The following is a 5,768-nucleotide window of genomic DNA, read 5'->3' as shown; positions in this document are numbered from 1 at the left end:
AAGTTAGATGGGGGGAAGGGACAGGGGTGAAAGGATGCTCCCAGGCAGGGTCTGACTGATGCTGTCCAGCACCTGCGAGATCAACGGCTTGCTGTGTCGGACAGGGACCAGCTCACCCCTGTGTGGGTCTCCTGGTGTAAAGAGCATCTAGGGGGTAGCACGGGTGGCACTTGAAGGACACATTGACATGGCATGAGGTGGGGGAGAATCCCCTGTCCTGGGGCTGTCACCATCGCCTTGCAGAGAGATATTTAGCAGTGTCAGTCACCAGGCAGGGCAGGGCGGCCCCTTGGAGACCGACTGGTTCAGAGTGGCATGAGCTTGCACGGACAGCAGCCCGTTTTATCGGTCCTCATCTGCTGAGGGAGGCTCTGCATGCCACACAGCTCGCAAGTCTCACCTGCTCGCTTTGCTCTCTTCAGGGACCTGTTCCTTCAGGTCGTGCAGGGTATAACGCTGCCTGCAGCACGCTATGGGCTCAGCACGGTTGCAACGGGGCCACCAAAGGTTGGGTGCCACCTCCTCCCCACTGCTGCATCACCCACTGTGGACAGACCGCTCTGGCCTGTGTTTGAGAGCCAGCAGCAGGGAGCACTATCCCTGCGCCCACAGGGAAGCTTGTTCGAAGGTCTGATGGAGTTGGGCGGATGCCTGGTCTCCGGGTGCCAGGGGATCCTGTCTGTGCTCCCTCCGCTAAAAGCAGGCGGTGAAGCAGCCCCTCAGTAGAGACACGGCCCTTTCTCGGCATGTCTAGGAGGAAGGCACTGGGCAGCTCTATGCCCTGCCAGCGTCTCTTTGTGGAGGGGGGTGCAGGCAGCTTGAGGGGCTCGTGCCCCAGCTCTCAGGCCTGGGGACAACCGAGAGTGCATGGGGGAGAAGTGCAGCAGGGTGCTGGTGGTGTCGTGGCTCAAATCGTAAAGGCCACTGAGCCCCACCTTGTCTGTCTGTCTCCAGACCAGGTCATTCCCTGCATTGCAGTGACAGGGCTGTCCCCTCCCGCTGTCCCCCGTGTCAAGGCACCTGCCTATCCCAGGGGGCAGCGACTTCAGCCCTGCTGTCAGCTGGGTTCCTTGCCCCCCGCCCCGTGTGGGCCTTCTCGGTGCATTGCTGGGTGGGGTGCGGCAAGTTGGCTTTGATGCCGCCAAGTTCCTGGGCCAGCTGCTCAGGGGGAACATGCTCGTTTCTTCCAGGCTCTGGCGTGTATTGACACATCCCTTCATTCCTTCCCGGCAGCGGCCGATCTTACACAACCCCGTTCTCAGCCTCCTGCCTGTTCCCGTCCTTTTCTGAGTGGGGCGAAAGGGAAAAGGAGAGAACAGCAGCTTTCATGCCATGGTGGGGTGCTGTGTGCTTGCTCCCCCACACCTGAAATCTGGGGGTCTTGTGGCCACTGTGAAATGCCCAGAGCTCCCAGCAATGCTGTCTTAGCAGCTCTGCAGTGTCTCCAGCTGGCTCCTCTGGCCATCACTGCCACCCAGTCTTGGTCACAGCCATCCCAGGAGTGGCTCCTTCCTGCCATGGCCTCAGTCGGAGCAGCGCAGGCATGGCCTGGTCCCAGCCTCAGCTTGGGCTTGGTCACGGCCAAACGCACAAACCCTGCCTCGGTCCGAGCAGAGGCAGAGCCCGCTGCCAGGGCTGTGCTAAGCTCTGGGAGATGGGGAGGCAGCGAGCTTCCCTTCCCGGAGCTGGGCTCATCAGCAGCCATGGGGCTGCCCCGTGTACCCCAGCGAGCACTGGCCTCACAGCCTGACTGTGTCACCCAGCACTGGGGGAGTCAGATCCACCGGCCGGGGCCTGCAGTCCCTCTCTGTTCCCCGGCAGGTTGGATCCTGATGTGCTGGGGGTCTGTGGGCAGCCCAGCTCAGTGCAGCCCCCCAGGCTAGGTGCCTGGCTGGCTGCAAGGGGCTGGCATGGTGGAGCTCTCAAGTTGCTTCCAGCCCCGGGGGCGGCTCTGCCTGCCGGAGCCGGGGGCTGTTTGGTGGGTGCTGTGTGCACGTGGGCTTGGCCAGGCACTGTCTTCCTGCCAGGAACTTGGAGCTGGGCTTTGATTCCCTCCTCTGGCCCTGGGATCTCAGTGGGGCTGCTCAGGGCAGGCTGGTCCCTGGCTTGGAGGTCCACGTGCCCCTGCTCTGGGTGGAGGTGGTAGAGCCATGCTGGTTGTGTAGGAAAGCAGCTTGGCCTCCCTGTGCAGACAGGGACAGAGGGAAGGGCTGGGATGCACCCATCCCTGGGGCCCTCTTGCAGGAGAGCTTCCCTCTGGCCCTGGAGGGAGCCCAGGCCCTGAGCGCCCCAGACAGCGAGCACGCTGGCAAGTTCCCCTCTGCTTTGGCTCCTATCCCAGGCTGCCATCCTCTGCCCGACCCACCCAGCATCCCTGCCCCTCACAAACAGCTGCGCTAGCAAAGGCTGGGCTGGGCTGGGCCGGTCCCCGTCACGCCCCACGTCCCTCTCACTTTCCCTTAACTGCTTACTAGTGACTTTGCGGAGCTGCAGCCCCCAGGGCCTGGGAAAAGCTGCAAGACCGGCTCTGGGTGCAGGGAGCTTCGCCTCCCACTCCGTGCGGCAACGCCAGCGTTCCTGCTCTGTTGAAATCCCAGCTGCAACTGAGCTGCTGGTTCTCCCCTGAGAGGCACCTGGGAACCGGCTTTTCCCGGGACTGGGGGAGGGGACCCCAACTGCAGGAGAGGCTGGGAGCAGAGACAGGGAACAGGCTGGGCCGCTCGCCTGGAGCCATCCCACCCCGCCCTGCGTGCAGCGGGCCCAGATCCCCTGCCAGGGCCAAGCTGCCTCCATGAGAGCTCAGTCTGGCCCAGCCATCAGGCTTGAGGTGGCCTGGGAGGGGCAGGGGGCAGGAAGCACGGTTATGCCTGGGGCTGGGGCTGGGGCTGGGACCGTCCCCTGCTCTGCTCTCTGCAGAAGCACTGCAGAACCGCTGAGCAGGTGGGTCCTGCGCTTGCGGTGAGAGGCTGCACCTGCAAGGGGCTGAGCTCCAAGGCTCAGGCTCTGCAGAGCCTGTGCGGGATGGGTTCACCTCCCCTTATTCTTGCCCTCCTAGCTGCTCTGCTGCTTGCAGTCCGGGATGGCCTGGGCATTGCTCTTCCCAGCCCACCCCATCTGGAGCAGTTGCAGGACCGGTCCCTGCCGATGCAGCTGCATCCTGCTGCCTCTGGGGTTCTTTGGGAAGCGGCCCCAGACCCTTGGCACACAGGAGACCTCTGCTCATCTCCAGCCAAACTTATTTCCAGTCCCAGTCATGCTGCTCACAGATCTAGGCATGAGGTCCTTGCCTTAGTGGCCTCCTCACACCATCAAAACCACATGGGCCTCGGTTCTGGAGCTAGCCGTGAAGCCTGGGTGGCCTGTGCTCCAGACACATGCCCATCCAGTGGTCCCTCTTGGCCTGAGCACAGCTGCCCACCCCATGGGTGCAGGGCAGGAGGGAAGCTGCGTCGCGGGGGGTGGAGAGGAGCAGCGGGGTGAAGCCATGGCTCTGCTCTCCCAGCCCTGGCTCCAGGGAGCAGGCTGAGCTGGGCCCCTAGGTGACACAACCCAGGCAAACTGGTTCCGAGTCCTGCAACTCGGCCTCCCACACCGTGATGTGAGCGGACACCCTTCCCAGGCAGCACCCAGGCTGCGCCCGACCCAGCACCACCGGTAACTGGCACATAGCGATTCCCACAGCCAGGGCTGGAGCCTCCACCCAGCACCACACCCCGTCGGCCTCGCTGCGCCGGAGGCCTGGTGCAGGGCAGCACGTTGGCCTCCTGGGGCCTGGCATAGCAGCCAGCGGGCCCTGAGAGCAAAGGCCAAAGGTCCCTGGCACCATCAGAGTTTGGCCCCTTTTGGCATAGCTGCAGATGCCTGGCTGCCAGGCGTGTGGCCCACAATGCCCAGGCTCCTCAGACGTAGACAATCAATGAACTCCAGCCCTCTGGCAGCACCACTGGCTCAAGGCCACTGGGGATGCTGGGCGGGCAGGCCTAGGGCTGCGGTCTCATGGGCAGCGAGGCCACCCTGTCCCAGCCCTGGGCACGAGGGGCACCAAGAGCACCTAGCACATGGATAAAGCCAAGCCTTGGCGATGCAGAGCTGCAGGGAGCCAAGCCTCAGCACCCAAAGCTGCGTCCCAAAGGCCACAGCGGAGAAGACCTCCTGGGCAAGAAGCCCTTCACTGCTCCACTTTGTGGCCTACCCCCAGGGGTGAGGGCGGGGGGCAGGGTCCTCACCCCTTGGGGATCATTCAGTGCTGGAACAACTGCTGAGCTCGGCAGAAAGCATCTTGGCGCTGCCGTGCTCCTTGTCGGTCTGCCCTGGCCCGTGCAGCTTGCACCAGGCGTGCTTGGCTGCACGTGGGGCTCCTGCTTGGGGCTCTGGCCTCTGCCCATGGCCCATGGCAAGAGAGGACTGTGCCATGTGTGCGGGGACTCGGTGCTGTGAGGACTCGATGCCATGAGTGTGAGGAACCATGCATGTTCTTGGGGTTGTAGTGCCTTGCACGGGGCTGGAGAGGGAACCAGGATCCAGCCTCTGCTCTCAACTCCTCTGTCCCTAGGTGACCTCAGGGACGTCTCTTCCCTTCTCTGTGCCTCAGTTTCCACTCTGTGCTGCCTACTGGCTTGTCCCAGGGCTTTACCAGGACACTGACAGGTAGCCCTGCATGCTAAGGCAGAGGTTGGCCTCCCAGCTGCAAAGGACAGCCCAGGGCAGTCCACGGGCCTGGATGACTCTAGATGCCAGATTCTCTCCAGTTGGGAATGGGGCGGCCACGTGCAGCCCACTGGGCCAGTCTGCTGCCCCACTTGGCCGCTCACAGAGGTGATTCAGGGCTGTTGACGCCAGTGCTCGCCCCACAGCTGGTGCAGGCAAGTTGGGCTGTGACACCTCCTGAATCACTTCCCTCCAGCAGGCTGCAGTGCCCATCAAAGCGCCGGCCTGGCCCGGCCCAGCCTCGCTTGCGCTGATGAACTCACAGCTCAAGGTAGCATGACTGTTTTATTGTAATTAGTTTTCAAGTTGAAACTAGTGGGGGGAAACTGAATGCGGGAGCTACACCCATGCTCCACCAGCCGGGATGGAAAGGCGCCAGGTGAATAAGAGCTGTGCTTTCCCTCGTGCCAGCACCTGGGTTGCAGCCCCGTGCAGTCACAGTACCTGCCTGGCTTTCCTGCAGCTCCAGGACTGTCTCTGCTGCCTATTGAACCGCTCCAGTGCCTAGAGAGACCTGCTGTTACCTACCAGCCCTTGTGTTTCAGTCTCGCATGAAATGACAGGCTGCCTGGTGTCCCAAGGTCCTGCTGGTTTGCAGCGCTTGAGTAGTGGCACCCACATCCCACGGCCTGGCCCAATCCCAGCTGCTTACTGCAGCTTGCCCTTCATTTCTAGCTAGGTATGACACCTCCCGCCCCAGCCTGTTGTGTAACACTGCCATGTGCTGTCAAACAGAGATGTCCCTCCACGCTGAGCAGGGCTGGGAGATGGCGTGAGCCTGCCCCTGCATGTGGTCTCCACTGCTGCCCACAGCCCAGATTGGTATGCAGCCCAGTCCCTGCATGAGCCCACCGATCCCAGGGCAACCCCTGGTGCTGGGGTGGCTGCAGCCCCGAGGAAAGCAACTAGCACTGTTCCCTAGGCAGATGGGGGCAGAAGTCTTGCTTACCTGGACCCACTGGGGATCCTGGGGAGATGCAACTCCTCTGCCCCCTCTCTGATGTACACCTAGCTCCTGCAAGCATCTTTACTTCCATTTGGTTTAAAACTTCACCCAAGGG

Source organism: Gavialis gangeticus, unplaced genomic scaffold (assembly GCF_001723915.1).
Source record: "Gavialis gangeticus isolate Ggan-Ray unplaced genomic scaffold, GavGan_comp1, whole genome shotgun sequence".
NCBI classification, from domain to species: Eukaryota; Metazoa; Chordata; order Crocodylia; family Gavialidae; genus Gavialis; species Gavialis gangeticus.
The sequence above is the reverse complement of the archived record's forward strand: the minus strand, read 5'-3'. Positions refer to the sequence as shown.